At 38.9% G+C, this 11,578-nt stretch overlaps 1 pseudogene; it reads right to left on the bottom strand.

Annotated features, from left to right (window-relative positions):
* Positions 1 to 7,007: 7,007 nt before the first annotated feature.
* On the bottom strand, positions 7,008 to 8,709 carry LOC129767154 (protein smoothened-like; annotated as a pseudogene).
* Between the last annotated feature and the right edge of the window lie 2,869 nt (positions 8,710 to 11,578).

Below are 11,578 nucleotides of genomic sequence, written 5' to 3'. Positions count from 1 at the left end.
GGGGTCTGGTTCGACTCCAAATGTACTTGGGGGGCCCATATTAGGTATCTGAGTAAAAAATGTCAACAAAGAATAAACTTTCTCCGTACAATTACCGGCACCTGGTGGGGAGCCCATCCCGAAGATCTTATTATGTTGTATCGAACAACTATTCTCTCAGTGATGGAGTATGGCAGTTTCTGTTTTCAATCAGCTGCCAAAACACACCTCATTAAACTCGAGCGAATTCAGTATCTTTGTCTCCGTATTGCGTTGGGATGTATGCCCTCAACGCATACCATGAGTCTCGAGGTTTTGGCAAGCGTACTCCCACTAAAAGATCGCTTCAATTTATTATCTCTTCGGTTCCTCATCCGGTGTAAGGTTATGAATCCATTGGTGATCGGAAATTTTGAGCAATTGATCGAGCTAAATTTTCATTCTTAATTCATGAAGGAGAAAATCCATGAAAATCCAGATTATCTTAGATTGGGGTTCGTTCCTACAATCTTCAATGCAAAGTATGGGCGTGACAATTGTGATAATATACACTTTACTGATGGGTCCTCTATGAATGAGTCCACAGGATTTGGAGTGTTCAACGTATTTTTTAGCACCTCACACAGTCTTCAGAATCCTTGCTCGGTATATATTGCTGAATTGGCAGCGATATACTGGGCGCTGGACAGCGTCGCCTCACGACCTGTTGAACACTATTACATTGTAACGGATAGTCTTAGCTCTGTCGAAGCTATCCGTTCAGTGAGGCCGGAAAAGCACTCGCCGTACTTCCTTGAGAGAATACGAGAAATTTTGAGTGCTTTATCCAGACGCTGTTATGTCATTACCTTTGTCTGGGTCCCTTCACATTGCTCAATTCCGGGTAATGAGAGGGCTGACTCATTGGCAAAGGTAGGTGCAATTGAAGGCGATATATATCAGCGTCAAATCGCCTTCAATGAATTTTATTCTTTAGTTCGCAAAAATACCATCGCTAACTGGCAACGCAAGTGGAATGAAGATGAATTGGGCCGGTGGTTTCACTCGATTATCCCAAAGGTTAGCCTCAAACCGTGGTTCAAAAGTCTGGATTTGAGTCGGGACTTTATTCGCACCTTCTCCCGACTCATGTCCAATCACTGTTCGTTAGATGCACTACTCTTCCGTTTCAATCTTGCCAGCAGCAATCTCTGCGTTTGTGGCCAAGGTTATCACGACATCGAGCACATTGTTTGGTCGTGCGAGGTGTATCTGGTCGCCAGATCGAATTTAGAAAACTCCCTTCGGGCCCGAGGAAGACAGCCCAATGTGCCGGTGAGAGATGTGTTGGCTCGGTTAGACCTTGATCACATGTCCCATATATATGTTTTCCTTAAAGCTATAGATCTTCGTGTGTGATTGTCCCTACATCCTTATACCCTCCTTTCCTTCCTTTGCGGGTAATTCGTCCCCTTGCTATAAATAGTAGAATAAGTTGAAATGTAAATAAACTATAGATATACTAATAGATTTAAGAATTGAGTGCTCATCAACATTGTTACAATTTCCTTATATCCCATCCTTCTCCTAAAAATATGTCACCCTTCTAAACTCGAGCACACCGCGAGTAATCGGTTTTCCACCTTACTAACCATAGATGTAAGAAAATTGTTTATATATATATATATATATATATATATATATATATATATATATATATATAGTTAAAAATATATTTAAGAATTCGGCTCCTTTAAACTTAAGTAACTGAGCCTGTAAAAATAAACGAATTAATAAAAAAAAAAAAAAATTAAAAGAATCGTCCTTAAATCACTAAAAAATGTATTTTTAGACATTTTCATACAAAATAGAAGTTAAGCTGCATGGGCATGCAATACTTAGCACAGTGTATCATCAACACTATGTTTACATTGAGGTGCCAAATTACCCGCATACCGAATTTTCACTTTGGAATGAAATCTATGAAATTTGTGATTAAAATCTCGAAACACTTTTCTCGAATTCGTTGAAGAACATCAATTTCTTGATCCAAGTCAGCTTCAATATTTAAAATCGGCTCACTATTCGATTTTTAATGATTGTTCAAAACACGCACATGAAACATTTTCGAGATTTCAAAAACAATAAAAACTTGATTTTTTTTTTAAAAAACACAGTTATTTTGGGTTTTTGGCATCTGACGTTTGTTACTACATTACGGGAACACTTTTTTTTATTCACCACCAGAGTGCGCTCATTACCGCCGAAGATCCGGGTGGGTACCAAATTACCCACGGGGTACCGAATTTGTACCAGTTCCTCTATAGAATATTATGTTGCTAAAAAGAGTGGCGACCAAATCCGAATTCCAACAGACATATTTGAATATGTCCCAATTCTTAATGTTCTTAGCTTTGTTTAGTCAGCCATGTAAGTAAATTCTCGTGACCCAAAACAAACATAATTTGTCTACGAAATTTGACAAGATAATTTCAACCGCCTTAATGCCATTGTTTCATTTATCGTAAACACTGAACAGCTGCCCAAGTCAAACATGCTGATCTGCGCAGTAAAATTATACACACAAACAAACCGACTGTCGATGGTGATTGATAGGCAATTTAACTTCTTCGGGTATGGCTGACTCGTAACGCCGATCGCGCCATTCATCAAGGTAGCCGTGAAGAACTCATTTCGCAAAAGGTGAACCACTGCAAACTACCTTACCTACGCATCAATGCCGATCGTTGATGAGGGAAGAAGAATAATCGACTCGACTCTGTGTGTGCTTTTTTTTATCTCCTTCGCCAGAGCTTTCTGAGATTTATCACATCCATCTATTATCGCGAACGCGGCTCCAATATTGAAAACAAAATATCACGTGTGCGTCTGTAAATATGTGAACATCGGCTCGCATCTTATTCAAATGAGCGTCTGACACCTTCGAACGGCTTTCGGTCGTCGGAAATCTCGAATATAAATAACAATAACTGACTAACGCTGCTTAGATGTACCTGTTTAGTGTATGATTAGAGCAGGTGATGAGATCGCCGTTGCTATGATGATAATTAAACAGGTGTCCGGTGGAGCGATCTTATGAAGTACAGGTACAAACGGGAGATCAATGAAGGTACTCAGACTCCAAATGCTACCTTGCGTAAGGTTCTGGAAAACCCAAAACAGAAAAATAGCAACAGACAACTGTTGCTATTTTTCTCAATACTGCTGCTCACATATGGGTTCAAATTGAAGCACATGTAGCCATCGGGGAAAAATCAATTACGACTGGCGAAGGATTTCGATTCCCGCGGAGGCTTGAAGAACAGATTGTTTATCACATCGCGTTGGATAATGACGGAGGAATTAATTGAGATAACATGTGGCCGTCGTTCAGGTGTTGATAGTTGCAACAACTTGGAGGGAAGATGATATTTCAACCATGATCATCTCTCGCTGCTTACGTAGAAATGTTTGCTCGAAACACGTACGCGGACTATAGCGCACCTGCCTGTTGCTGCTGTCGAGGAATGCGCGAAGTCACGGCCGCTGCTGCTTCGTGGTCAGTCAGCAGCATTCGCGTTCGCGTTCGCTGATTTATACACCGAATGCGGATGCGTCACATTAATACGCAACGCCGATTAGGGCGTAGCGCACAGCTGTGTGAGCTGAGCTATTTTCGGGAGATCGATAGGCGTCTCGGCTTTTATCGGCTATTATTGTGCTGCATGCTGATCTATTTCTATCGATGGGGATTGGATTGACCGGATTGTGAGCATTTTATGATGTCAAGCAATCACTATTTTATTGTCACTTATTTCGTGATTCAGAAGTCATTCGTAACTGATCTATCAAAGCCGTCTACGAGTACACATTCAATTGTAATGACTTATGATAGTTTCGTAATGTATCAGATCTTAGAGATAACATCTGAAGGGTGTGTCACATCAAAATGCATCACGGAAAAAACGCTGTAGAAAAATTTAGACAGTAAAATAAAAACTATTAAACAACTTTTGTCATTTTCTTTTTATTCATACTTCGAACCCAAGCCCGTATGCTCGCACCTTCCTCTTTGCCCCGTCCATAAGGTTCTGTACAACGTCAGGTTGTAGTTTTTTTTTGAACAGAAATCCATTTTCTCTTGAAGTCCGCCTCCGATTTTACAACTTTTGGGTTCTTCCGGAGGGCCTGCTTCATAATCGCCCAATATTTCTCTATTGGGCGAAGCTCCGGCGCGTTGGGCGGGTTCATTTCCTTTGGCACGAAGGTGACCCCGTTGGCTTCGTACCACTCCAACACGTCCTTTGAATAGTGGCACGAAGCGAGATCCGGCCAGAAGATGGTCGGGCCCTCGTGCTGCTTCAATAGTGGTAGTAAGCGCTTCTGTAGGCACTCCTTAAGGTAAACCTGCCCGTTTACCGTGCCGGTCATCACGAAGGGGGCGCTCCGCTTTTCGCAAGAGCAGATCGCTTGCCACACCATGTACTTTTTGGCAAACTTGGATAGTTTCTGCTTGCGAATCTCCTCCGGAACGCTGAATTTGTCCTCTGCGGAGAAGAACAACAGGCCCGGCAGCTGACGAAAGTCCGCTTTGACGTAGGTTTCGTCGTCTATTACCAGGCAATGCGGCTTCGTCAGCATTTCGGTGTACAGTCTTCCCCACCATGTTTTGCCTTTCGTCGCGGTTAGGAGCCTTCTGAACCTTGTATGTACGCAGGCCCTCCCGCTGCTTGGTCCGCTGGACGAATGAACTTGACAAATTCAGCTTATTGGCGACATCCCGGACCGAACTTCTCGGATCACGTCTAAACTGCTTAACTACGCGCTTGTGATCTTTTTCACTGGCGGAGCATCCATTTTTGCCGTTCTTCACCTTCCGGTCGATGGTAAGGTTCTCGAAGTATCGTTTTAGTACTCTGCTGACCGTGGATTGGACGATTCCCAGCATCTTACCGATGTCCCGATGTGACAACTCCGGATTCTCGAAATGAGTGCACAGGATTAATTCACGACGCTCTTTTTCGTTCGACGACATTTTTCCAAATTTACGAAAAATTGACAGTGAAGCATGGCCAACGTGATCTATACACTCTTATCTGATTATAAGCGAAAGCTGAAGATATAATTCCTAAAAATTAAATTTCTACAGCGTTTTTTCCGAGATGCAATTTGATGTGACACACCCTTTAATAAAACTGATACAACATATTTTGTAGAACAAATGATGGAAATCATTGGAATATGTACACAAACGCGCGCAATAGATATTCACAATCGGTTAAGAAAACTCGTTGTGAATATATTCAGAGGAAGATTGATCTGCATCAAAGCAACAGCAAGGAGTTATGGAAAATTTTGAAATCTTTATTAAAACCTAGTAATAGCAAACCGCGGTCCATAACTTTTAATGGCACACTTGAACAGTCTGAACAGGCTATAGCATCTAAGTTTAACGATTATTTTGTCAATAGTGTTTCATTGATCAATCAGTCCATTGAATTGGTTGATGAACCTGATGAAATAAAACAGCCGGTTAATAGTAGTTGTAGATTTGAAAGTTTTCACCCAATTACATTAAACGAACTTAAAGCTATTTGCTTTTCTTTAGTAAAAACGGCTGGAGTGGATAATGTCAATGCTAGAGTTATCCAAGATTGCTTTCATGTCAATGATCACATCTTGCTGGACCTTATTAAAAAATCTTTGCTAATTGGGCATATGCCTAAGGTGTGGAAGCAATCTTTAATAGTTCCAATTCAAAAGGTTGCTGGAACGATTAAAGCCGAAGAGTTTCGTTCCATCAATATGTTGCACTCGCTAGAGAAAATATTAGAAGTAGTCGTTAAAGGCCAGCTGCTGGAATATTTAAATTGCAATGCTTTGCTAATACCAGAATAATCGGGATATCGGGAAGGTCATTCCTGTGAAACTGCATTGAACTTTGTGAGTTTCATAAATATAGCTTTCTTAGGGAATCACCCAGCGTAGCTGTTGTAACGGAGAAACGTCTTACCTCGCGCTCGTTGGTGATGAAAGTGAAGTCCATGGACAATGATTACTAAGCAAAGGTTTATGCGGTGTCGGTGACTTTCACATCGCTGTTATGACGTCACAGCTAAGCGTTCGCCCGATGTTATCATATGTTTGAGAGAACACATATTCAAATCTATCGTACTATTATTGTGTATCACACATCTTCCCCCTTCTCAAAAAAATAAATAAATAAATAAAAGCGAAGAATTGTCTATGCTAATAATAGTAATCGTTTCGTTTAAACAACTAACTTGATTGTTAAATACGCAGTATTACTGAAAATAATCTTCAATTTGCGACCAAACAATCTGTTCGATAGCTGGATTGGGTTGCCGATTGGATTCCGATTGGATGATGTTTAATGTCCCGCTAAAGTATGAAGGTTGATCGCCGATGCAGTCCTGCCGATTCCGTTGGATTGCCAAACTTCTTTCACGATATGAAGCACGGTTTTTAATAATCCACTAATAACTTTATTTCTTACATTAATTTCTACTTAATAATTATATTTAATTCATTAAATTTCACAGTAAATTTTTCTGAACGATTCTACAAAATTTTATCCTCCATGGTAATAGAAAGCGACCAATATATATAGGTTTTGGTTTGTAGCAATCGATGTATCATTGCTACCACGCGTTGATGATGATACATCAAGTTGAGGGGTGTCTCGATTGGTCATTTCGCTCACCAACACAATCCTCAATTCATGCTAACTTGATTTTCTCCACACTGATGTTGCATCGGGTACCCGCCGTTGCAATGTTGTATTTGCATTGGGAGCAATACCGAAAAAAATGCTACTGTTCATTCCCCTGTAGTAAATCGATGCGAAATGGAATGCAAAAGAAAATAATAACTGAATGAAAACAAAATTAACTGATAAACAAGACACTTTGCCGAAGACCGGAGAATCTAGAACGTTGAAGAAACACGGTAGATTCATTCAGTGGAAGGTAATTTTTCTCTGTTTTTTCGTATCAGTGTTGTGTGGGTTAAGGACATGACACCTGCCTTCAGTGCTTCAGTGGAAACCGGCCCTGATATTGGAATTCCTATCGTTTCGCGAATACCTGTGGGATAACATCATATTTTTACAAACTGTTTCCTCGACGTCTGGTCTGAAGCGTCTCCGAAAATAATGACCCAAGGTTTTCATGGTCGAGTTTGTGCATACCTACGATAATACAATACCGGACATTAACAAACAAATTAAAACAAAATTTGGAGGATAATGACACTCGATCGATGCTGAATCTTGCACGCACTTGTCAAGTCTGTGTATGGCGATGATACTCCGCGAAGAATGTAATTCCTCAATGTCATTTGCCAGATATTTTTTAATATATCGATATATCGATATCGATATTTTTTGAACTCGTGCAAATGGCAGAAAATTGTTGCCTCGAGGAACAAAAACGTAAACATGGAACAGATCCCTATCCGAATGATGGTCTATCAAATATTCTTGTTGACACGAACTGAAATGATTTCCTTGCAGGATTTCCAACTTAATTATCGTCAGTAATGCTCGTCCACAAAAAGTATTCGCCAATGATGAGCATACAAACCCCAGGATCTGGAAGAAACCCTCTTCTTATGGGATGATTCACATAATCGACGAAACAAGTCCCAACTACAAGGTTTCCTTCACTCAGAACCATAATCGTAATCGTCAGAACCAGAGGCAAGGACCACACAATTGAATGGAATAATTATCCTTTCTTACTGATTCGATCATGAATCATTCCGGTTGCCTTGAAGCTCATGTGCCACACGTACGTGAAGATGGCGAATCAAACCATTGCAACGATAAGAAATGTTGTGTAAACTGTGTCAGCCATCTCACAAAAATTGCAGAAACTGATTTAAAAGATCACTAACGCCGAATATTTGTTCCTATTGTGCCAATCAATGACAAAAAATAGCAATGGTGAACAGATTGAACGAGATACATTGCTTCTCCCCAGACGATGAGTTTATGAATCAGACGATGCTCGTGATCGGTGTACAGTGGATCCTTGCAATGTAATCCTCAGCCTTCAACATCCTCATGATAATTAGCAGCAGAATCTACCGCTGCAAGTGGTTCTACACGATCATGATGCGTTGGATTTCATCTCTTTCTGAATTTTTGTACACGTTTCGTTATATTTTTTTAGAAACTCGGTTTAATAATTCGTGTTATTCAACAACCGATATGGTTTTAGTGTTATCTTGCACATTTTAAGTGATGATCAAATATACAACATCCTCTCCGTTGATCTCTCACATTTAGGGATGAACACCGTACAAAGAAAAAGCTGTATAACTACCACTAACCCATAGGAACATGAAGCATGGAATTGTGCTAGTACAGTTAATCATGTGGTAGTTCTTGGTTAAATGAATCTGTGAGACTGAATGGATCCAATGTGGGCGTTCAGTCCCACTAGAAGGATGATTGCAACGACATTTGAGTCAGTTTCAATTGTGGACACTTTACTCTACGGACATCCCGTTCCGCTCAAACATAGTTTTCTGCGCTACAAGAAATTTGCGAACATACCGTTCCGCCAAAATGCTGAGGGTACTCCTCTTCAATTTTCATCACAATGGAACTCTGCGGACATCCCGTTCCGCCACATCACTGCGGACATCCCGTTCCGCCATATTATTGCGAACCTCCTGTTTCGCCATATCATTGCGAACATCCCGTTCCGCCACAACTTCACACATTCCATCCCGTCAAATCGCTGCGGACATCCCGTTCCGCAGAAACACAAAGGTCTTGTCTGATCGCGGACATCCAGCTCCGCTACAATGGTTTTGGTTTTACGTTTTACGTAGGTAGCAAATTATATAAACTAAATTCTTCGAATGGCTGGGTGATTCCCTTTTCGCAATTTTTTTATTTATTGAAACATTGACAATAAATAATCAGGTTCCAGGATTTTAAATGTTGCTATATTAAGCAACTCCTGGCAGGATCGCCAATGTGAGTTTCATAAATATAGCTTTCTTAGGGAATCACCCAGCGTAGCTGTTGTAACGGAGAAACGTCTTACCTCGCGCTCGATGGTGATGAAAGTGAAGTCCATGGACAATGATTACTAAGCAAAGGTTTATGCGGTGTCGGTGACTTTCACATCGCTATTATGACGTCACAGCTAAGCGTTCGCCAGATGTGATCATATGTTTGAGAGAACACATATTCAAATCGGTCGTACTATTATTGTGTATCACACAAACTTGGTATTAGCAAAATGGAAAGAGAAACTAGAGTGCAAAGAGAATATCATTGCTGTTTTCTTGGATCTAAAACGCGCTTTCGAAACAATTTCTATGACCTTGTTGTTGAACACGATTAAGCGCTTTGGATCTACGAGTACTGCATATAAATGGTTTGAAAGCTATTTAAATGACAGAACTCAAAGGACTATTTTTAATGATTCAATTTCCAATCCCCTAGGGAATAATCTTGGAGTACCTCAGGGAAGTGTATTATTTATTATGTATATCAATGACATGCGAAGAGTTTTACGATTTTGTGATATCAATCTTTTTGCAGATGATACTGTGTTATTCATTACAGCTAATGATTTAGATCAGGTCGTTTTACATTTGAATGGAGATTTACATTCTTTAAGTAGATGGTTGAAGTATAAGCAATTGAAATTGAACATAAGTAAAACTTAATATATGGTAATCTCGCGAACTTCAAATGAATAAATGTGTTCAACTCGTGTCTTATTAACAGCCGAACGTGTTTTTGTTTAATTTTATGACGAGGTTTTTTACTGACGAAGTTTTATACGAACGGATAATTTTGTGTGTACAATTTTTTTGCAGTTTGTTTTCAATATTTTCAATGAATCTGACGAAGTTTTTCTTTGAACGAATTATATTATGTAGATTATTTAAATTTTTTGAATTATCTTTTTTTTTTTAATTTGTATTGATCTCTGTTATGTCTGTAATGATCTTGGTGATGGTGGACTATTTTTATTTTTATTTTGTCGTACTTATAGTTGTATTAGTTTAAAAAAAATAAAAGTAGTCTACAAAAGTTTGAGCGTCGCGCACGAGACACAGATATAAAGGATATTAAATTGAAAGTTTTTTAAGTGCCGGTCTAGGAATTTTTCGTAAAGGAAATTTTCTCGATTTCTCTGAATGAGGGTATTTATAGTCAATCCAAAACAAGGCTGGCGGTTGGACTTGTGCTCTGGCTGACCACTTGGCTGCAAGGGCCTCGTCGGGACCGTATCGGCTCTGTGGCGGACATGACTGAGTATTGGCTTGACTTTTGACATTGCAAACTTTTGAACTTATATCTGTAAATACAATCAGTTCGTTTTTCATGTTTGCTAAACTGATTTCAATGTTGAGAATAAATAAATAAATTATCTTTTAGATAACTCGTCTTGCTCAAACCTCTGTAGGGGAAGGAGGCGGGACCATCATCATCATCAAAAATCACAGACGTAAAAATTTGAGTTTTTTTGAACAACGAAAGATCACCGAAAATTTGGATTTTCACAAGAATTTGTTGGTGCCAAATGTCTTTAAATTGCATTACTCGTCGAGATTTACTGTTATCCTGAGAAAAAATTTTTGTAGAAAAAATTTTTTTTGCGCTTGGTCGTTTTCCGTCTGAAAAGTCGATTTTTAACAAAAAAAAAGTTTTTTTGAGATAACAATAAATCTCTATGTCTTGCAATTGTAAGACATTTGGCATCAAAAAAAATTTTTGAAAACCCCAAATCCCGGTGATTTTTCGGTTTGCAAAAAACTCAAATTTTAACATCTGCAACACTAATAAATGAAATTCGAATGAGTTAATATTTTGTATAGGGTATATTATCGTGTAAATTAACATTTCGCAACAAGTTCCGAATGAAAAATCGAGATAATTGTTTTTATTGGCACCTAAAACCATATGTTTCGTCTCGTATTCCCAAAAAAAAAAAAGTGTCTCAGTCTCAGAGTGTAAATTTTTTATTTTTTTTTTCCAGATGACACTAGATCTCGACGCTTCATGCAATTTTAAGACATTTCGCATTAAAATTTGTTTTCGAGAACCCCCTTTGGGTGATTTTTCGATTTACAAAAAAAAACTCAAACTTTGATCGCTTTGCGCCACTCTCCCTTAAGTCCTATTGAGCTGATATTTGGCATAGGGTGTTTTTTCCATGCCAAACCGATATATTGGTTCTCAGTTTTTCGTCAGAAGTGGTAATTTTGTTTGTTATCGCAAAACATTAGACCCATTTTTGTTTTATTTTTTAGTACGTTCCCATTTCCATTTTAGGGTGGTCCGAAAAGTTCCGAAAAGTTCATTGCCTCCACTTTGATCGATCATAAAAATTGGTTCATTGATTCAAAAAATATGAGTTTTTGAAAAAAGTCATGTTTGGGAAACAGTGGAAAAAAAATTATTCGGATGACCCTAAAATAAAAATGGGCACCCTAATAAAAAAAAGAAATATGGGTCTAATGTTTTGCGATAAAGAACAAAATCACCACTTTTGTCGAAAATCTGAGCACCACTAGCAAGTAGCAAGTAAAATGGAATTCATTTTCGTAATTATTGTAGTGGTTTTTT

The sequence above is a fragment of the Toxorhynchites rutilus genome, chromosome 2 (genome assembly GCF_029784135.1).
Source record: "Toxorhynchites rutilus septentrionalis strain SRP chromosome 2, ASM2978413v1, whole genome shotgun sequence".
NCBI lineage: Eukaryota > Metazoa > Arthropoda > Insecta > Diptera > Culicidae > Toxorhynchites > Toxorhynchites rutilus.
This window is presented reverse-complemented; position numbering and strand designations above follow the sequence as displayed.